General features: G+C 39.4%; 2 protein-coding genes across 4 annotated transcripts in view; both read left to right on the forward strand.

Moving 5' to 3' along the window:
* Positions 1-8,357, forward strand: part of LOC140687539 (uncharacterized) — a 93,325-nt gene extending 84,968 nt beyond the window's left edge. The window contains exons 15-17 of the mRNA XM_072944657.1: positions 5,601-5,786; positions 7,116-7,237; positions 8,268-8,357. The gene's annotated coding sequence lies outside the window, so the exon portion shown is untranslated. The remainder of the gene's footprint in view (positions 1-5,600; positions 5,787-7,115; positions 7,238-8,267) is intronic.
* The window catches only part of LOC140687543 (trafficking protein particle complex subunit 9-like), an 85,159-nt gene continuing 70,409 nt past the window's right edge, over positions 8,274-23,023 (forward strand). For 2 of the 3 annotated variants that reach the window (XM_072944667.1, XM_072944668.1), the window contains exon 1: positions 8,274-8,388. The gene's annotated coding sequence lies outside the window, so the exon portion shown is untranslated. Of the gene's footprint in view, positions 8,389-15,041; positions 15,169-23,023 lie in introns of those variants that run through there. The other variant, XM_072944666.1, reaches the window with a different exon arrangement.

A 23,023-nucleotide genomic window follows, 5' to 3' on the forward strand; every position in this document is an offset into this window, starting at 1 on the left:
CAGGGAGACACTTCACACTTTGTGCAGTATATGAGAAACGGTAGCTTTTCTTTTCTCTTTTCTTCTAAAGCAAACTGGCTCTGAATTGTAACACACTATTACTCAGAATTGCTTTTCTAATCAGATACAAGTGCCTCAGATTTTTCAAGGCAACATGAATGATGAAATGTGTTTTAGCATTTATCTTTAAAAGTAGTTTTATTTCTCAAGTAAAAGACTATAGCCTGTTTCTTCCAGCGTCTCAAGAAATTCTCATTGATCTATGTACATGTTCTATGTGCTTCTTTTCTTTTCTTTTTTTTTAAGTGCTTGTTTCATTGTGGTGTGAATCAATGTTTAAAATTTCTGGATTTTGATCTTTAGAAAATGCTGATATATCAGAACTGTTAAAAACCTGATTGTTCTTTGGTCCTTGTTTGGTGGGGCACCCTATTGATTACTCTTGTCTGTTAAAGAGAGAAATTCTTCCTCTAGCCTGCAGATCATTAAGTGTATGGTTTGCAGTATGCCTTTAAATTTCATTGAATGCATTGAACATGATTGTCCAGTGAATTTTGAGTTGACTCATAGTAATGACTTTGCTTTGATTCTGTGGCTTTTGCTCCTCTCCACAAGAGCTTGAATTCTCTGTTGCATTTTGTATACGTGTTCTTCACAGTGGAAGAAATTTTGCATTTTTTACAGAGGTGGTTTTTCCTAACACCTCTGAATGCCTTCTGTAATGGATACAACAAAAATCTGTTATTTCAATGCTTAATTATTTCATAAACTAGTTTTTGGCTTAATCAGAAACAATGACAGAGTGATAATAAAAAATAGGAAAACTTTCCTTCCTTTGAAGAATAGAAATCAGGTGGTCAGGCTCACCCATGCTTTGGGCCTGACACACTTAATCTCATGTCATTGTGTATCATGATTCGGAGATGGAGTTGCTTCAGGTTTATTGATTTTTGTTTTAACATTTGTGTTGAATTCTTTCTCCAGGCTTATGTATCCTGTTGGGTTTGTTGAAACTGTAGAAGGGAAACAAAAGCTTTTTTTGGTTTCCGGAGGCCTGAGTTGCTGATGATAAGGGTTGAGGGTGGGCTGAGGAACAGAGTGACACTCCCTCTGCTCCCAGCTGAAATTGATGAACAATGAAATCAATTAAGTGTATCGGTATTTGACCAATAGAAGTTAGCGAGCCCAAACTGGCTAGTTATGCCCAAAGAAAGTACTGAATTCACCTGCAGAATTAGGTGCTTTACCAAGAAGAAGCAGCTTAGAGCAATCAGAAAAATCAGTCCTATGATGAGATATAAAGTAAATATAATATCTTTTATTTCTGAAACTTTTCTACGTTAAGTTGTGTAGAGCTAAAATTAAGTTTCAAGCACCAGGAGTTAACAGTGTGGGTGGTTCTGTATGATCATTATTCAGGAATGTGCCTAGACTCTGCTAGAGTGGCTGAAGCTGGCAGGAAAAGACCCATAGCCAGGATTTGTCACCTTAGGGTGTCCTCCATAATGGTTCCATGTGGGAGCCCATGATTGGGTTAACAAATTGTAACAGACCCCAGCCGCCTGTCAAATTTAAGAAGAAAACGTATGCTTAGTAACTGCTTTGCAAGCAAGTGCCTGTGCATCCTCACTCCTGTCTCCTTGCCTTAAAAAGCAGAGATAATGCTTTGCTTGCGTAGATGATGTTTTAGATAGCACTCTGCTCATCGCAAAGCAATGACCCAGGCCCACAGCTATAAAGGCTGGGCTTGTGTGCAGTTAGATACTCTATTATCCCCCAAGCAAGGACCTAGCTGGTCTGGTGGTCTGCTTTGTAATTCACATGTCTAAAGAATGTATCTTATTCCCCTCACCCCATGACTTACCTAAAGATACACTAAGCCTTTGTACTCATGGTGGATTCTACAATCTCTGTCTCATCCTTCTTTCCCCAAGTTCCTGCTTACTATCACACAACTGTTAATGACGTTTTCCTTTGATTATACACAATAAATATGGGATCATTTGAGAGGCTCGTGGAGTTGGGTCCCTACGCCCTCTCTCTTTCGTGACTTTTTCCACAGAGTCTTGAGTATTCATTCCCTGTACGTAAGACTTCTGCCAGCCAGAACCCACAGTTCCAGGTGAGAAGGATGCAGGCTTTATCTCTCCTACCCGAGGGAGAGAGAGTAGAAAATTGAGATCTGCTCTTCCGTGGTCCCTTCCTGCCCCAGGTCTGCTCCAGTTCACCTGCAGCCTTCTGGCCTCTGCTCACACTGCCTCTGTCCCAGGACTGACAGCAGCCTTTTCTTCCCTGGTAAACATTTCCTGTGCCTTTTAGAAGTTGGTCTCTTCTCTGCAATACAACCCTGGCAGATGTGATGGTGGTAAACGTGCTGGAGGGCAGTCACTTGGGGACTGCCAGGAGCCATGCTGATTCTCCTGAGTCTCTCATTCGGGGTTACAGAACTGTCGAGCAGCAGAGGAAGCCCTTTAACGTGAGGCCAGCTCAGCATTGCATCACTTTCATTTTATTTTTGAATTTTCAGTGGAGAAATTATTTGTAGCAAACTGTTCCAGATTTTTGGCTGCCTGCTTTCCTCACCACCATTTCCTTGTTGGCTCTGGTGCTTGTTGTAAGAACCAGGTTTCTTCTCTGGTTATTTCTAGCAGCTGGGCTTGCCGAATCCTTGATCTGCATTTGAAGCAGAATGCTTCTTCGTGATGTCAAGCTGATTTTCCTATTTCTGAATATTTCGTGTACACTCAGCAACTCTTTCAAGTGAAATGCTCTTGTCCAATTCTGTTAACCCATATTTGCCGATCTCCTGCTTTCATGCTGAGGGCAGTTTCTTCTTCCTGTAATAAAAGTTAGCAATTTGCATTTACTATTTGAAGGTTCTGGCCCTAGGTGCTTTTGTCCTTAACAGTTTTAATACAATTCACCCATTAAAATGTGCAGCGGTTTTTACTCAAAGCCCAGAATTGTGCATCGCAGTCAATCTTAGAATATTTTCATCCCCCAACAGGAAGCCCTGTATGCACAAGCAGTCATTCCCATCTTCCTCATCCTCCCCCAGCCCCAGGCAGCCATTGTTCTCTCTCTATGGATGTGCCTGTGCTGGACATTTCATGTAAAACAAGTTATTTCATGTAAATGGAACTGTCTATTGTGACTGACTTCTTTCACACTGAGTAACTTTTTCAATGTATTTCCAGGTTGTGGCCTGGGTCAGTACTCTATGCTTTGCTATTGCTGAATTATATTCTACTGTATATCTGGGCCCTACTGTTTACCCATTCATCAGGTGATAGTCGTTTGTGTTGTGTCTGCTTTTTGTTTGTGAAGAGTAATGGCGCCGTGAATACTCCTGTAGGAATTTTTATGTGGACATTTGTTTTCAGTTCTCTTACTTGTGTGACCAGAGAGCAGAAATGCTGGGTCATTCATAAACCAAATGTTCAACTCTCTGAGGACCTGCCAGGCTGTTTTCTAAAGTGGCCACCCTGTGTTACATCCTCAAAAGCAAGGGCTGCGCGCTCCGCTTCCTCTGTGTCTTCATTAGTGCTTGTTACACATTTTTTTTATTATAACCTATTGTAGTAAGTGTGAAGCGGTTTCTCCTAGTGGTTTTGACTTGATTTCTTTTACAGCTAATGATATTGAACATCGTTTGATTGTGCTTATTGGCCATTTGTATATTTTCTTTGAAAAATACATTTTCAGATACTTTATACACATTTTAATTGAGTTCTCTTTTTCTTGTTGAGTTGTAGGAGTTTTTTCTTTTATTTGAAGATACAAATACTTAATCAGATAAATAATTTGAAAAAATTTTCTCCTCTCTGATGTTTTTTCACCTTCTGGATGGTGTCCTTTGAAGCAAATTTTTAACATTTGATGAACTCCAATTTATCACTGTTTTCTTTGTTCCTTGAGCTTTTGGGGTAATATTTAAAATCTGAGGTATTTTATTTAAACTTTTATATAAAAAATAACTTAATTCTTAAGACTGTTCTAGGAGATGGGTGCTGTGGCTGTCCCCAGTCTATGGATAGGAGACTGAGGTGCAGAAAATTTCACTGAAATATCAGTGTCACAGCTACCCAGTGCTGTGGGATTTCAGACCCTCATGTTTGTCCCCAGCATTTGTGATCTTCACCACCATGCTTCACTACTGCCTGGAATCATTAATGAAAAAGTTTTCCTTTTTTGATTTCTTGATTGTTTGTTTTCTCATTGGGGAACTCACCTCTTCATTTTCCTTGCAGAGATCTGTGTAGGTTTATTTTAGATCTCATGTACTTATTTATTACACAGGCTCCAGCGATGATTGTGCCTAGTTGATCTAATCAATTCATACTCAAGTCTTTCCTGCTCATGACACTAAAAAGAGAGTCATGATTTACATAATGCTCAAAGAAGAATGTACTTGAGTGATTTTATTTTTCTAACCAATCAAACAAATCAAATAAAAACCCGGTGTTGGAACAGATTATAAGCCCTGCAGAATAGGGTCACTGTCTTCCTTGTGTTTCATTTGATTTGTCACAGTGTCTGGATAGTGCCTTGCTGTCCAGCAGTTTTGTGAGTATACGGTGCTCGTGAATCATTGTAAGGAAAGAATTTTGTCAACAGACTGTGTTGTTCATTTCACAAGGGAAAAGATCATATAGAAATACTGCTCAGATTTATTTTAAAATTAAGCTTGGTGTTTTGAGAAGGGTTCAAGAAACCATACAAAAATCTTTTTCACTAATTTTAAATCTATCTTAGACACATTATGCATACATGGCAGAGTAACTTATCAACTAGTTTTGACAAGAGGAGTGTATTATTGATTATCTATTTTAGTTGAAATATTCTACCTGGGATAAAGTAATCAGTGCCCATAAATGAACAAATATGTTTGTATTTCTATGCAACATGGGGGCAGACTTCATATGTTTTTATATAATATATATGACTGTGTGTTTTAATCTGTCTGTCAGTGTTTTTATAGTTTTTCATCAATGTTGTAACTTTAGAATTCTTCTATGGAAATCACCCCCAATTCTAGTGCAGTTTGTACTGTGTATCCTGTCTTATGCATGGGATTCCACTGTCCCCTCACTGAGGAATTTCCTCTCCTATTGAGTTAGTAGCAGAGTTAAAGGAACTGTGATTTCTAGGCCTTTGCTCTCCATGTGTTTGCAGTTGGCTGTCAATCAAGATTTTCTCTTTCGTGAGTTTTCATTGTTCAATTAGAATTTTGGAAATAACAATTAATATGTTGCAACACTCTCCCTAGAAACTTGATGTGTTTGTGCTTTTCAGTTTCCAATTTACAAAAAATGTAAATGCACTCTTGTTTTTAAATAGTCCTTTTTCACTAGATATTTGTTTACTTCTTTATAGTCAAAATATTTTTTTCCCAATGAATGAATAGGTTTGCATGTTTTAAAAGATACCTTACTTTTTAAATTTCTTATTCTAACAGGTATATTCGTTGTACAGAATTTAGAAAATAAGGATAAACACAATTATAACTTAAAAATGGCCTCTAATCTCACCTGGAGATACAGTTGTAAGGTTTGAAATTGAGAATTACAAGTCCTCTCAAACTGTTCTTCTATTTCAAGTACGGTTTGGTTACTGAGATCCTCGAATTCCCATATGAATTGTAGCAGCAGATAGTCAGTTTCTGCAGAGGAACCCACTGGGATTGTGATCGAGTCCACGTTGAATATATGGATCGCTCTGGGGAGCACTGCCATCCCAAGAATGCTGTCATTTGATTCAGGAATGTGCGTGGTGTGTCTGTCCAGGTATTTAGGTATTCTTTAATTTTTTTCAGCATTGCATAGAGTTTACATTGGATTATTTTACTATATATTTTGCCTTTATACTGAGGACAAGTGTGCAAGGTACCGGGATCAGAAGTGTATTGGAGCTCCGCAGCTTGCTGCCACCATGGACGCTGTGCTCTTGCTTCGCCCACTGTACAATGTTGCACAAAATAGGACCTAAGTAACTCTCTCTTGAAAGAATGATTATATGATTGCTGGATGATGCTTGAGAGTCCTTGTGATGATGTCTTTTTCCCAGAATTTCCCCTCTTCTTTACTATGCCCTTTCCCTTCCTTTCCTCCAGCCTGTGTTTCAGCCTGCCTGTGGCATTGATTTTCCTTGTCTGTGGACTCTTCCTTTCACTAGTTCGTGATAATGTTACATGTGAGATGTGGAAACTTGCTAGATGTCAAGAAAGAGGAAATCCATTGCATTCTAGTTTTTTTAGAGTGTGCTATTGTATTATCGATTGAAATGAAATCAGGCTGACCCATTGAGCCATCCCCTGAGCTCTTTTTGCCTTCCTACAGGTGATACTGCTCTCGTTGCTGCATGTGCCCTTCCCCCAGACTTGGTTTTGGGGTTGAGTAAGTCACCGTCACTGGAGCCCTCTCTTTAAATGATGAAGAGAACATTTGCTCTTTCTCCCTGTTTGGGGACTTGGATGAGATGAGGCAACAGATAAAGAATGGAGCCCCACCTCATTCTGACCCCCGCTCTTTCCGTTCCTTTCTCCAGGGGAAGAGTACAATTCAAAAATATAAAGATTGTGAACTAATGAGATAGACAAGACAACCGATCATTTATTAAATACCCTTTCATGCCAGAAACAAATGTATTATACACACAAAAAGCACATAAAATACGGTAGTACTGTGGTTACAAACGTGGGTCCGAGTTCGAGTCCTGGTCTGGAGTGACAAGTCCTGTGAGATGGAGAATTGGTAGGTCGGCTTAGCCTCTCTTGGACTTGTTTTCTGTCCTGCAGAGATGGGGCTCGCTAGGCGTCCCTCCCCCGTAGAGGTGCTGAGGGGTGTAAAAGACACGTGTAGGCAGACCGAGCACAGCTGCTCTTTCCTCGTAAGTGCAGGATAGCATCGCTTTTGCGGTGATGGCTTTATGACTGCACCGTGTAGACTCTCAGTGCTCCAAAGGGATGCCTTGCAGATTGGAGATGGGATTCTCACTTCTGTATATACCCAAGGATTGTGTTATTGGGCCTTGCTAATTTGACTCTATTCTTTAGAAAGTACATAATGTAGATATATTTTTCAAACATGCATGATTTTTTCTTTTATTATTTATAGTTCTACCCTCTCATCTCTTGGTGTGACTTTTCATGGAATCCAGGAAACAGTCCTAAGCAACCTGCCTCTTCACACTTCTCCGTGGTGGTTTCCTTCCCTGACTAGAAGAGGGTTTTGCATAGGTAATTTTGATTGCTCCCCTTCTCTTGGAGACTCTCTGTTTTTCTGCCCATCTCTCACCTGTCCATCTGTCCATTTCTCTACCCACTCATTCTTCTGACTTGTTTCAATAAGCATTTCAGGCAGCTTACAGAAGAACAGGTACCAAATAAACAGGTGAGAAAATGGGGCCAAGTTCATACAGTGAGGCTAGGAGTTGAGCCTGTGTGAGAGTTGCCAGCGTGAGACACACGCCTCTGCCTTGTGACTTATAAGATAGACAACATCAATGTGCCTGAAGCTCCCAGCAGACACAGGGAAACAGGGTTTGTGGGAGATGCTCATTGGCTGTGAAATAAATAAGTGGCTTAGTAGAAGCCCAGCCTTTCCAAGTACTAAGGCTTAGGAGAATATTTTAGTGTCTTCCAAAATCAGATTATTGCATCTTTTCTTTTTCAGAGTTTTATGTATAGTTGGTTTACATTCTATACCTGGAAATTTCTCCAAAACTTCTGCCCACGTGAGTCCCATGACTCGGGAATGGGGTGGTTCTGCTCATTGACGGGTGTTGGCCAGAAACGGAAAATGACAGCCTCAAAGGAGCCTGGGATTTATCAGTTATGTTTTGTCAGTGCTGTAGATTTCAGAAAATGCTTTCACCTTTTCTTTCCATCTGAGGCAGCAGCGTGCTCTCTTACCAGCATCAGGAGCTCAGGGCCACGGGATGGTGGGGGCTGACTGCACTGCCGTCAAGACAGCTGAGCTAGTCACTGCAGGTGTGGTTCTTTTACATACTGCAGTTCATGCTCTTTACTAGAATGTTTCAACAGGGAGTTAATTAACTGAGTTAATTAACATTTTATAAATATGATGCTTTGTTGAAAAGACAGTCATAGGCAGAATATAAGTTGTGATCACTTTAAAAATGGTTTCATTACTGAAATTTCAGTAGGAAAGATCCAGTTTATCTTATTTCCGCCTCTCTTTAAAAGTAACAAAGAAACAAGACAGAAAAAGCAGAGGATGATTTCTGTTCTTCCTCTCGGCTTGCAGGTGCCCTCACCTCCAGTGGCATCCATCCAGACACCAGCACTGACACTGGCCGTGCTCAGAACTGCCTCAGCCCTGAAGACACATCTGACAAATGGAAGGGGGCCGCGCCCTGTTACAGCAGGTGCTCTCACTTTGTGGGTCCTTATGTAACTGCGCGGTGTTATTCAGGATCGCCCTTTCTACACTTTGTGACGCTGCTGCGGTGTCTCCTAGTTATTTGTTTCTGTAAGTACTCGTGTAATTTTCCAATGTGTGGTACTAGACATCTAAAAATGCATTTTTCAGATGAAAAATAGTGTGTATTTAATATAAATGTATGAAAAAAGGGTCAAATGGATCTATCCTGGTGCCAGTACTCAGAGATAATAATTAACACATTAACATCTATTTTCTGTTCTTTTCATCAGTGTGTATTACCTCTGTCATAAAAACCAGCGAGCAATGTGTGCCTGTATACTGTGTGGAGACCTCCATTTTCCATTCGGCTTATTACACATTTTTCTACAATATTCTATCTCCCCTGGCATGATTTTTAATGACTAGTATAGCATTCTGTCTTGTGGAGTCCTCGTCCATTTTACTTTGGACTTAAATAAACTTTTAAATTCCAAGTATACTTAACTGAAATTCTGAAAAGAGATCTGTTGTGGTACCGAAAGTCCCCTACATCCCTTCCCCTTTTTTCCTGAGAGTAAAAACTGCTGACAATGTGGAGTATATATTTCATGACCTTTATGCCTATGTCATATAAATAAACACATACATACACATATATGAGAAATCTATGTCTATGTGTGTGTATATATGCTTTATTGAAAAATAAGGCCATACTATATGTTTTCTGCAGCTCGGTTTATTCACTCAGGTATATATCACAGACGTCCTCTCTCTCCAGACTCACCCGGTCCTTTCAGATAGAGTAGAGGGTTTTCCTGATATGCAGGTTTGGTCTCTTGTGTAAGGACACCTTTCGTGGGAGCGTACTGTGGACAAGGCCTTGGACCACGCCGAAACACCGGAACTTTAGTGCCCACAGCTCACCGTGATTTACCGCATCATTGTCTTGATGGTGGACACTTAAGTTTTCTCCATTTTCCACTGTCAGAAAGGGTGTTTGACTGGCATACTTCTTATACAAACATTCCTGTGATCTTGTATGAGTATTATTTTCGTTAAGTTTTCTGGAAATTTAGTCCTTGGATGTGACAACTACATAAATCACAGGCTCCTTTCAAGTGAATCAAGAAATTCCTTCTCCTGTGGGGCATGAAAAGATGTAGAATAACTTATGTAACCAATTCTCTATCGCTGGATATGATTTCACTTCAGCTTTTCTTCTCACCATTGTAAACAGTGCTGTGTAAATGCTCTGATAAGTACATCTTTTTGAACTGAATTTTTCTAAATGAAACGATTCCAAAATGTGGAGTTCAGCCTGTGTGTACACACGTTTTTCAGAGTTTACATATCCATTGACATGTCATCCTCCAAAAGATCGCTCACAGTTTGTTCTCTCAAAGATGGACACTAGCTAGAATATCTTTTAAAAATATGTGCCAATATGATGAGCAAAAGTACTTTTTCATTGTTTTAATTTGCACTTGATGACCAGTGAGGTATTGAGCATTTTTCACTCATTAGCCATCTGACTTTTAAAAAGTGAATGATCTCTTTTGTCCTTTGCACACATTTAAGTGAGGCAGCTTCTTGTTGCTTTGTGACAGCTCTATGTATATTATGAACATTAACCCCTTGTCTTCATCAACATGTATCAGAGAGCTTTTCCTTGTCATTTTTTGCCTTTCATTTTGTTCAGTAGGTTCATTTTTGTTGTGGCCCAAAATAATCTTAAGATTGTAAATGTCTTCCTTTTGGGTTTTATTCCTGATATTATTCTTAGAAATACTTTCTTATAATGGTATAAATTTCTTCTGTAGGTTTTTTTAATCTCTAAGATGGAGATGATGATGGTACTTGTTATAGTGAAGAGAAGTTGAATTAATATGAGCAAAGAATTATATTCGCTGTTATTAGTACTTTCTAATATTCACATCACATTCTGTAATTTTTCTTGTGGTCATTATGACTGGAATAGAATTTGTTTTTTCCAGGGGATTCTCTGATTGTCCCAAGACAATTATTGAATTCCTACTTTGCTTTTTAACTTGAAATCCCACCTGTAAAGAATACTTATGTACACTAGAGTCTCTTTTTGAGCTCATGGTTTATTTTTATCAATCTTACTTTCTTACACTAGCACTATATCTTACATATTGTAAACATTTATTTAATATCTGACAGTGCGATTTTTTGATTCTCTTTTCGATCCCAAATTTTCTTGGTTAGTATTATGACTTTATTATTCCTGAAGAATTCTAATATAATTTTTCAAGTTAAAAAAAAAAAGAAGTGCTGTCGTGGGATTTTTTAGTACTTTTGAATTATCTTTAGGAGAACGTACATTTTTACAAAACTGCTTTCCTCCATACAAAATGTTGATGTCTCTACTTTCACACCTCTTACTTTACCCCACAGTACAGTCCTGTACTTCCACCATGTACAACATGGGCATTATTTTTGAGTTTATTCCAGATTATTGTTGATGTTTTTGTTAATTATTTAAGTCAGAATTTTTTGCTATTGTATATTTTAACTGTTAAAACTGACACCTAGGAAGGCAGATTCGGTTTGTAAATACTCACTTTGTAACTTCTCATTTAAAATTGTAAGTATTAAGTACTTGTTACAGAATCCTTTCTTTTCTGTTTTTAAAAATTTGTTTCCAAGATTCTCAAAATGGTCATAGCAAAGTAGTATAGGTGGGGACAGAGATGGAGAGAGGTAGTGTGGCTCATGTACAAACTGTGAGCACTTTCATGGCTGTGTTTACGCTGGAAAAGCCGCTGAAGAGTCCAGGATAAAACAGGGGTGGCTTTGTATGCAGTTGAAAGCCAGCTTTCTTGCCTGGTGAAGCCTGGTGGGCGTGACAGGTAGATGATCAAGGTCGAATGGAGGTTATTGGCTGCACAGAGCGCTGTGTCTGAGAACTGGAGAATATCGCCATGGGAAATGCTTGGTGCCAGGAACAAAGCAGAGGAGCTGGGGACCTTGTGTGTTAAGGAATTTCCAGCCCTCGGAGTGGGAAGATCAGACTCTGCATTCAGATCTGAGTTTGAATTCATCCTCTTTAGTTTACTTGTCCTCTGACTTTTGTCAAGCTATATACCCTATTTCACTTCCTGTTTTCTTATCTCTCAAAATAGGAGAATTACAGCCTGCTGCCAGATTGTTTGATCAGGTTAAATAATTAGTGTCTATAAGATGCCACGTACAGTCACAAGCTCAGTGAGAAATGGGCTGTCACCTGTTCTTCTGCAACTCAGTGCTTGACAAGACATGTGGGAAAGCCAGTCCCTAATTTGTGTGTGATGCAAGTAGGAACAAAATTAATGTCTTGCCTTTCCCTAGCAGTATACTTACAGCTTTGCTTCATTTACTTCTTTCCTCCTTTCCTTTCCCCTTTCCCATCCTCCACCAAAAGATCCTGAGACTCTCTCAGAATAGTAGATTCAAATTACTTTAAAGGTTGGCTCATCCTCATGAAATGATAGTAACATAAAAAAAATCTGTGCACATCCCACAATACATTGTATTTGATTTACACACACACGTGTGCACACATACACACACACAATCAGGCTACCTTCCACTTGCAGAGGGATAAGGACCACTTTTTCTGAGTTTTCACTCACTGAGCTTGAGAACAATGTCTCTTACACAGAATTTCACCAGGCTTCGTGCATGGTGTTTTTAATTGAATTTCGGCTTTGTGGCCATAGATATAGTCTCCTAATAGAAGAGAGAAAGTGGAGACATAGACATTCCGCTGAGATATTGGTGTCATCATATTTTAGTTGGAAAGGACTTAAGACAGCATAGAGTCGTAATATTATATGGGTGAGAATCCATGATGTTGTAACTTGGACAAGAACATGGACCTTCTGCCGTCTTGTCCACAAAGGTGAAGAGGCAACTGGGCAGGGGATGGTAGGGATCCTTCTTGCTTGAGTTCCATGTTCTTGCTAGTTTTCATTGCTCAGTTGCCTTTAGTTTATGTCCATGAGGCCTCTCATGGGAAGGTCACTCTGTCCTGATAGATTGAGTTTCTTATCAGTAAAAAGCTCTGGACCCACTCATATTTCCCAGAGTTTTCTGCTGACCTGCTGACACTTTATATAATTGAGACCTAAGAAACTACTGAATATAAAATCCTTATTGTTATTGTTTGCCCTCGAGTTCCATAGGAAGGGGTGCTGTCTCAGGCTGTCTAAAGCCAGATCTGAACAAAGATAGGGTGACAGGCTGTGCTGCTGGTCCTCCACAGTTGAAGGGGATTTCCAACTTAGCTTTATATTCAAGGCAGATGAGTTCAAATCTTGCCTTTACCAGTTATTATCTTTGTGAATTTGGGGAGAAACTGTACTTTTTTGTGTCCAAATTTGTTTATCTGTAAGTAAGTTCAGTATTTATTTTAAGGTTTCTGTTTTAGAATTGAATGAGCTAATACTCTCATTTATACCTAAACTAGTGATCTCATGGTTCTATGCTGGTGCCTTGGTAGTTGATTACTAAGGGACTCCGCAGTGAGATTGGGGGTGGGGGACCCTGGATAATAGAGCTTATATTCCAGGATATGCTTGTAAAAGACTGGATGTGCAGTGGATTTTTAGTAAATATCTACTCCTTTCCTAATCTGCATTGATTGTGTATATATCTTTATACTAATATATGAACAATTTTTATTGCAATTTAAATATCTTTGTAGTATTTACAATATCTAGTTATAAAAATACGTGAAATAAAAAGATTTGAATTTATTTTCTTTTCAATAAGCAAAACAAAATAAAATAGAAAAGAAAAAAGTTTTGAAGGAGTAGAAATAATTTTATTTCTGTGGAATCAATTCCTTGTAATAGGTTTTTTGTTCATGTTGTTAAAAAGCATATAAAATTGATAGGTGGTGAAATACTGGAAATGAGGAAACAGTGGAGACATACTACCTCTAAGGCAGTCAATTTGTTACCAAGTCCAAACTCGTTCTGCTTGCTGCATGACAGGCCGATTAATCGGGAGATGAGATGTTGGAGTAAGGAAAAGAGACTTTATTTGTAAAGCTGGCAGACCCAGAAAATGGCATATTGTTATCCAGTAGAACTCTCTTCCCCAGGGCAGAATTCAGTCTCCTTTTATACTAAAAAGCGGCGGGGATGTGGCTGGTTGTTGCAAATTTCTTGCTGTATGAATTGTTTGTCCTTGAAATCCTTTGTCCCTGCAGCTGTCCATGTGGGTCAAATTATGGTGCCCCTGTAAAACCTCCAAAAAAAAAGAAAGGTTATTCACTATTTTACAACTTGCCATCTATACATAAGTGTAGAAGAGCAAATATCCTTAAAGATCAGAGCCCGGAGAATAGGCCCTCCTGGATATTTCAGGCTAAAGGCAACTTTCTTTTACAAAAGGTGCAGAGATAGCAAGTCTGAGCCTAGAAAACAAGGTACAGGATTAAAGCCAAATGAACACATCTAACATGGAGTGAAATTTGTTCTTTCTATTACAATTTCTTTTTCTCCCTCATAAATAATTTTAGTAAGAAACATGAGCAATTTTTTTATTTTTGCTTCTTAATAAAGGACTACAACTACAATTTAGTGAGCAGGGATGCTGTGCGTGCCTTGGTGTCACAGCAAACTCTTGTTGGTGGTGGTCGACCCTGCAACATGCCTGATGCCCCGTGAGTGTTGGTGAGGGTCCCCCTAACCAGGGGCTCTATTCAGGAACCACCATATGCGCGTTGACCTCTGGCACCTCTTTTTCAGCTGCAGGAAATTTTTTCAGATTCTATGATAGAAAAATCACTCCAGCTAGGGATAATCAGGGAGTAAAGGAAGAGGAAAAGGGCTTGAAGTAGAGTAGAAGAGAAAGACAGAAGCTCAGGGAGCCTGGGGGCTTGGCAGCGCTGCCTCAGGAGAGAGAGGAGCAGAGGTGTGGATGGGACCGGCTACAGAACCAGCTCCTGCAGCTTTCCCTGCACCCAAGCCACACAGCTTTTAATAGGGCCCAGGACTCTCTCCTGGCTGGATGTCACCCTGGGCAGATCCTTGAGAATCGAAGGTAAGGGGTGGGCAGCACTCACCTAGGGGGTCACTGAGGACTTTGGTCAAGTCCACATTGACTTTTCCAGTCATGTGCCTTCACCTGTTCTTTATCTCAGGATCTGAGAAGCAGGAGCAAGGAACTCAGGGAGAGATGCAGGAAGATATCTGACTGTGTTAAGAGACGACAGTCACAGTGACACTGGGAGCGAAGACACTTGCAGCAAAGTAAAATAACTTCACAACCATTGCATCAGAGCTGCATGTGTGAGAGAGCCTAAGCCTGTCTCAGAGTGCAGGGGACAAGCGGAATGGAATGGTAAAATTAACACTGACAATTGAAATTTTGTTAAATAGCCTGCTACTTTTAATTTTATCACTTCAATGTATGCAGGTGTATTTCTATGAGCATTTATAGGTTCACACAACACCACCAGCCCCTCTTGCCCCCATGGGGGATGGGATTTCTCAAGCACAGTGCCCCTCCTGCTTGCTTGGGCCACGCTGCGGGTCCTCACCTGGGGCCGGACTGCTACAGTACACTGAGTCCCCGAGGCACGGCCTGGGATACATGACAGGAACAACTGTGCTCTTGGCTGAGGGCCTCCATTTCCCCCTGCAGTGTAAGAATGCCGGTGACTCAGTTAGAAGCATGCATCCAAGCCGTCCTTCCGTGTCATCACCATCTAGAAGCGGTGCCTGAATCTTCTGAATTTCTGCAGAATGTGGTTTACAATCACCTTGAACAAGTGAGTGTGTGTTCTCTTTCAAGTGGAGGAGTTACTGCCGTTTTCCTGGAACTTACTCACCACTAGTCCATCTGATTTTTCTGTGCTAGGATTCAGTATGGCCTGCTAATAACTCTGCAGTCAGATCTAGAAACCCTGATGAAGAGGATTATTTATTTTCTTTCTTTATATGATAGTATTTTACTTTCAAATTTCTGAGTTTTCAGTTCTTGGAGGAATGTTTTGGGGGTTGGAGAAACAATTTTGCTCTTACCATCTTTGTGACCTGTTGCTATATGCGTCTCACCTGTCTTCTGTCACATGTGAGGCGGTTCTATTTTTGACCCTGTCCGGGTTTTTCATATTTTAAAACATAAAATCTGTAAAAGTACAGTCCCTTTTACTCTGAAGACATTCCACAAATACTCCTTTAATCTGGGTATGGTTTTAAGAAGACACAATAATTGGAATATATACTTGCAGGTTGCCAGTGCAAAATCCCCAAATTAATAGTCGAGCTCAACATCTAAAATCTTTCTAATCTACCATGGATTTGTATGGATAAGTGAAGTAGTTTGCTAAGAACTCAATCCTCCCAAGCTGATGCTCTGCCAGATGGTGGAGCCGAGGGACGAGGGTGTGTCCTGCCCTTACTGAGCTGACAGTTTCATGGCAAGGACCTTCACCAGGTGAAGAAATTGAAGTTTCTTCTAAGAACAGTGGGTCTGAAATGAGTCCAAAAGCGTGGGAGAGACACAATCACATTTGTCTCAAGTAGGGGAGAGTGGCTGTGGGGCCACCTGGGAGACTCATGAGTCCAGGTGGGCAGTGTTGTTGGCTTCCAATTGAGCGGTGGGACGGTCAGTGGGTAAAAGCGAACAGATTGAAGGCATGTTTAGATGGTAAAGAGGAAAGGATCAATGCTGTCTGTGAAGGTAGGATGGAGTAAGGCCCAGGTTTCTGGGTGGATTAATGAGTTAAATAATGGTCCTGCTGTGTTCTGAGGAGGGAAAGCAGCAGAGGGAGTTCTGGGGGAAAACTGATGAGTTCAGCTGTGGGTAAAGTGAAAGGCTGTTAGATGTGTGGTCTGGGAGCTCTGGTGAGAGCCAGTAGTGAATAGGGGGCGGGGAGAGAGACTTTCAAATCATTTTGTCTTGTGAAAATACATACAAGAATGAGTAATGACACAACCCCTGTATATTCTGGATTTAAAACCCAGTAACATTTTGCTATATTGACTGCAGGGGTTCTTAATTTTTTAATAGAAATAAAATAAATAGAAACAAAATACTGGAGTTAATGAATATCTTAGAGTTGATGTGTGTCCTTATATGTATTTTCATACCTCATCTGTTTATAAACATAATCTACAAAAAGTTAACTTGCTTAGCATTAGAGTTAAACAGAGGGACGTGACACACTCTGTTGGTGGTTCAAGGTGATTTCTTGGGCAAATTATGTAGCCTCTCTGTGCCTTAGTTGCATCTTCTGTGACTGCCCCCATGCCCCTCATCACAGCTGATTTCCTAGACTAGAAGTTGGGAGGGAGGCTGCTGAAGGGAGTAAGAGGTGGCAACTGCTAGGGTCACTGAAGAGAGAGACAAAAACAGATTAAAGCCGAGAAACTGAGTGCTAATACCCTCAAAGGAGAAAGAATCCCTTAGTTTTTTGAGCCACTTAGCCTAAGAGAACGAAAATCATGTGGATCCAAAGCTCTTGAGCATATGAGTATTGTGGGTGGGAGGGTTTCATCAGAAGAGGGTTGAGAAAAGGACTTTTGGTTTCCTTTTACGTTTCCAGTAAGGATGAGGCGCAGAAGAAAAACCACCCGTTTCACTGTAGAAGGTGCTGTTTTGTGCGAAACTGTCCGAAGGTTGGAAACCATTCATCAGTGGTGCTGGCAAAAGAAGAGACTTCTGGATTGGGTGGGGCACTTGCTGTGACTTCCAGGTGACCTGCTGGCTGGGGGCTGTGAGGCGGGCAGTAGGTTTGCAGTGTGACCTGGGTATAATCCCTGGCATTGAGGCTGCTGATCTGACTAGCAGAGCTGGGCAGACACCGTCCTAACGGGGCTGCTCGGGATGAGGCCTGGGACACCTGCCATGCTGAGGGCGAGAGGAGAGCTTCCCTGAAGTTGTGTCCCTGTGAAGATTAGAAACGTCCTCCTGCAGGGGAGGAAGAGCCTCTGAGCAGCGGGCCGGATGCACAGGCAAGACCAGCCTGAGCACGGAGATTTCAGGAAGCCGGAATTCATACAGGCCCGAACAGCCTTGTTCCTGAGAAACTGGAGGGAAAAGATGCTGCAAATGCAGGCTAAGTTCAGACACTATTGTGTGTCATGAGTGATAGGAAAAGACTGTTCAGGCAGCCACGAGAGAACCCTGTGGTTGTCCCAGTTGGGCGTCACACAGGAGGGAGGAGCAGAGTTATATACTTTGCCACTTATTAGCTGTGTGACTTTGAGCAATATCACCCCACTTCTCTCTCTATATATCTACATCTGTAAAGAGACACAGTGACAAGCTCGTGTCATCAGAATGCTTTGTTTAGCTCTGATCCCCTTTGTCCAGTCCTGTCAGTGCTGCCCTGCAAGGTTCTGCAGCGGCTGCTCTTGCCCTGTGATGGGAGGGCATAAAAGGGCATTGTAGCACCCGAGGGCAGAAAGGGGTTGCTTTAAAAGCAGACATGTAGCCTCCTGCAGCTGCAGACCTGCAGGCAGTTTGGTTCATGGTCGTGGAGAGGACTTTGGAGGCCTTAGCGTCGTCTTAAGACTTGTTTTCCCTTGGGGACCTGATTTGCCTTTGCAGATTAATGTTGAAGATTTGGGCTTCTGGCAAAGCTGTTTTCAGAGATGGGTATATACGTAAAATATCATATAAAATAAAATGATTTATTTAACGTGTGCGACTTTGCAGCTGTTGGGAAGAGCTGTGTTGGCCTGGTCTCCACGGGGGACACCAAGGGTCAGCAGAGCGTGCGGGAGGGAAGGCAGCCTGCAGTGCTTCTGCGGGGTGTTCTCCCCAGCAGGGCGCTCTGCTGAGTTGTCTCTTCTCTGAGTTTGGTTGCCAGAGGAGCAGACAGCAAAGTAATGAGTTCTGGAGGGATTGTATAATGACAGGAAGAAATAGGAACCTGGAGATTTTCTGGACTAAAACACGCTTTTGGTTCCTGATTCAGTGTGTTCCATTACAGAATTGATGAGTTGTGTCTATTCTGGAACGTCATTGAAATAAACGTTCAGCCTAAATGTTAAGGGCTTTGATTTATTTGGCTGGAGGACTCGAGCCGGGATGACAGCCTCTCAGATCACTCTGAGGGACTGCTCCCAAGAGGTAGTGGAGGAGCTAGGATAAATAGAATCTTTACAACAAAGATCAGGTAATTGGAACAATAAAATATTGCTTGTTATCTAAAGAAAACCAGATATCTCAAGTTCAAGTATTTAGTGGTTTTCTATGTATGGTGGGAAGCAAACATTTGGGTCATTGAATTCATTCCTTTGGCAAGCACCTGGCTATCTAGGGCCAGTATCCTGTCCTTTCTTGCACTGAGTCTGCTCAGAGGGCACCACTGTGAGTGGCTGAGAGGCCGGGCTGTAGGCATGAACTCGCTGGGGGTTGGCAGCAGCCGCTGATGATTTGGATTCAGCATTCTTTGTTTACTGACATGGTTGCAGTATTTTCATGCACATTGTAGTATTTTCATTCACAGTGTTCCCCCTTGGTCCTAAATTCGACCAATATTTTGAGAGACATTTCATGACCAATTTTGTCCCACGGTGCTAGGATGGCTCATTCCTAGTTCAGGTGAAGAATCTTCTGAGTTGCCATTCAAGGTGTTAGTTTTTTTTATCAGGCCCTGTTGATACTAAAAGTTCTCTGGATCACCTGTCTTACTACTCTATTATGATCCAGGAAGTGTTTACCCATCTTTGCTCATTCCCATACCTAGAATCACACTATTATATTTATTTTATTCAGGGTTATAAATTTTATCTGTTTCTTCAAGATGTTTAGCCATCATCCATCTTGTGGGCCTAGTTACACATTGGGAAATGTAACAGACAACAATTTTATAAAATAGACAGGATATAAGTAATACAGCTAGTAACGTTAATAAAGTCACGAGTAAGAATTTAATAGTCGAGAAGTTGTATTTTTGGGTTAAAATTTTGCTTGTGTTTCTGAGTTTGATCCTATGAGAAAGTTCATATTTATGGTCAGGGTCAGAGCAGGTATTAATTGGCCAGTTGAAATCTCCCACCTTGTAAGATCAACAGTGGCCTAAACAGAACTATAAATTCTTTTTAGAATAACGTTTCTGAGGGCTATCTAGTTAGAGCCTTGGAGTAGGGAAACCCACCAAGGTAACACAGAAGTACTAGACATAGGTAATTTATCATAAACTTAACAAGTGGAGTAGTTCATAATCAAAGGTTGGAGAAATTATCAAAGTAATTGGTATACAGTCCTGGTCCGGTGTCTTGGGTCAGCAGTCTAGCTCAGATGTCGTCTTCTTCTCATCCTGGTATGGAAGCTTTTTCTCCATTTGGGCATTGTTTTAAGGTGAGCAGCGCTCTATAGGCCAGTGCACTGCAGGGGCTGTTTCAGATAGGAAATGAATCCGAGACTCCGTTTCCTTCAGCTTTGGTGTGTATGGTCTAGTTAAGAGTATCTGAAAAAGGGTCTTTCCATTCAGGTTGGAGACAGTTCTTTAAGTCATGCCTGTTGCAGTATGTATAATCCCCTGGCTGCAGGTCATGGGGCATTGGAATTTTACCCAAGGATAGATTACTGAGCTTCAGAATCAAACCTAGAGTATTCTTTTCATAATTCAATTAAACTGTACAGCAGTGTGACATAACAGCAAGGAATGATCTGGGAAGTGTCTTAGTAAATATGGACCTCAATTAACAAAACTAGAATTTAATATCGACTAAAATATAATTTTTTTCTCTCTAAAGTTACCCTCAGTTTTCTCAAATATAGTCAAATCAAGATTAATTTCTTTACAAATTAAATCTGATTATTTGATCATATAGGCTTTTTAAATTGACTGTGTTGGAAGTTTTAATACGGACTCTCAGGGTAGAATGTTAATAAGGTTTTCTAAGGCCAAGAAAGCCACGTCAAGGCTTTTCATGGATTTTTGCCTTACAGATTTAGGTAAATTCTTTTCTCTTCAAAATCCTTAAAATACCTTTATACTCCTATATCTCTTAGGAGATGATCTCCCTAATTTGTCTGATAGAGCCACTGGGGACCTAAGTATTTTTAGTCTTTTGAGGGATCAGATCGAGAGAAAAGATAACTGTTCCAAGTCTGTATACATAGTTATAATTTATCAAATTGCTGTGAACCATAACTAGCTTAAGGAGAAGAGATTCTTTATGTCTGGGAAACAGGTTAAAAGGCAGTAGTATTTCAAACAATTTCAAAAATTATAACCATATTCAGCTGGTTAATCAGTCCCATGTAACTAATTCTTTTAATGAGAGTTTTCATTAGAACTTTAAAATGTCTTACCCAGTTTAGTTCAGTGCTGTAGTTTGAAATTTATTAGAAATCAGTAAATCTCCTTGAAGAGAAAGCATTTTGCAAAACCATCAGAAGAAAACAATTAACTGTCTATAAATGACAAAAGATTTAAAAGCATGGTTAAACACCGTTACACTATAATCAATAAAGAAACCTGTTCACTATACCCATAATTATCACTGGTAACATTTCAGATAAACCAGAATTTTAGGGAGTCCATATAATTTCTACAATATCTATATTAATAATATTTCTCATTCAATATAACCTTAGAAGTTTTATGATTCATTTGACAATTCCATGTTATTTAAAATGCCAAATGAAACTTTATAGTTAAAAATCTCTCTTTGGGATGTTTCAGGGGCCTTCTGTAGCATCCCAAACTTAACTGGAGATTAAAAGAATTTTAATTAATTAAATTAATTTTTATTTAATTAATTAGAATTTTATATTTGGGGAGCTTTGTGAAAGATTTCAGAACACTTGATCAGATAAACATATAGATCACTGTAATGTAGTACTAATTCATTAACAAGAAAATATGTCAAATGTAAAGGCAGAACAGATCAGCTAAGTGGTATAAGAAGTTTTACAATCTGTTACTGAAGGTGGATTAATATTTTAAGAAAATTTTTTCCTCTTAACAGAGAGAAAACCAAATCTAATCTTGTTCCAGCTAACTTCTAAGATTCATTTACGTTGCCCAATTTGTTTCTAAACTTAGCCAATTCTGACCACGTACAAAACTTTCCTCAGGGTTCCTTTTCCACAAGCCTTCCACAGCTTTCTATACTTATATTAGTGTGTCCCTTTTTTTGTCTTCCATTCAGAGGTAACCAGCTTCAGGAGAAAGTCACTATTTTTCATTAACAAAGTATTATTCCATTCTTACATCTTCCTTTATGCATTTATATTACTTTCCTAGGATACTGAGATCATTCCCTTACTAATAGAGACTATTTCTGTGTGACACCAACCATTTATTAATATTTCTAAACACCTTAATTTCACTGTAAGAGGAAGTTAAATGTTAAGTAATTCATATTTCAATCTTATTTTATCTGAAAATGGCATAGATATTTAATAAAATCTTGTCATTTAACTTAATTTAGCACAACTCTAGAATTTAAAGATATCAAACATTTAGAGATTATTTTAAGCATACATTTTAAAAATATATTTTAAATATTTACCCAAAGCTCTCATCTCATTTGCATTTAATTTACTTAAAATTTTACCACAGCACATTACTGTTATTTTTTTTTTGACAAATCTGCAACAGATATAACAGGATCTTATTTGACTTTCATTAAACCTAGGTACAGTAAAGGTATTATAGTTAAGATGGATGATTTTAAAGATGTCTATATTTATTAGAACATACTTAAACTAAACAATATCAAATATTACCTTAATATTGAATATTTTCCAATTCACATGACACTGAAAGTCAATTTGTTAAGTTTTTATTTTAAAAATACTTAATTTTTAAGCTCTTATATTTTTACATCAATTAAGCAGAGCTCTTTGACTTCGAAATTTTTTTTTTTAGCAGTAGAAATATCTCACTTCTATAATCTGTATGCAGGCTTATAAACAGACAAAAGCTAGAGATCTCATAGCTTCACTTTAAAACTTACTTATATTTATAATAATAGTTGGAGTAAGCTGAATTTGCTTGCTCAAATCACTAAGGCTTACTATTTATGAAACAGATAATTAAGATTTCCTCACAAAGTCTGAAGGACCCGTCAGAGTTCTGAGTTCTAAAATGCCAAAAATTTCATGGCCTCAAGTTTTATTTCGTTGAGCTAATTAGGCTCAGTCCTAGGTCACTGTTTGTTGTATTTATATTTCTGATCTGCAAGACAAAGACACTCTCTTCCAGGTCCCCAGATAAATGCTCTGTCACCCAGACCCAATTTTATCTCCTTAATTGGCATTTTTGTATCAGTGAGAAGAGCTGTAAACAAAGAATTCCATGTTTTAAAACTAAGGTTTTCTTTATTTTGTCTTCCAAAGCTTGCATAAGACATTTATTAAGGTCTCTTTTCCTTGAGTTATAAGTTAAACCCAGGGTAAACCTATATTTTTTTTTTTAGCTACTCAAATTACTTTTTAGATTTACGTTATATTGGACGTCTCAAGTAACTATATTGGTTTCCTTTAATTTGTTCAATTAATATTTTCAGAGGGATAGACATGTGCCCAGCCTTATAATACCAAGAAGGGGAAGCGTTTTTCCACTGAAACATATCTATCCCACAACATAAGCAAAAGGTTTATATAAAGACCATCTAAATATACCAATTTCACAAACTTTTATCTCAATTTTATTA

Source organism: Vicugna pacos, chromosome 20 (assembly GCF_048564905.1).
Source record: "Vicugna pacos chromosome 20, VicPac4, whole genome shotgun sequence".
Lineage (NCBI taxonomy): Eukaryota > Metazoa > Chordata > Mammalia > Artiodactyla > Camelidae > Vicugna > Vicugna pacos.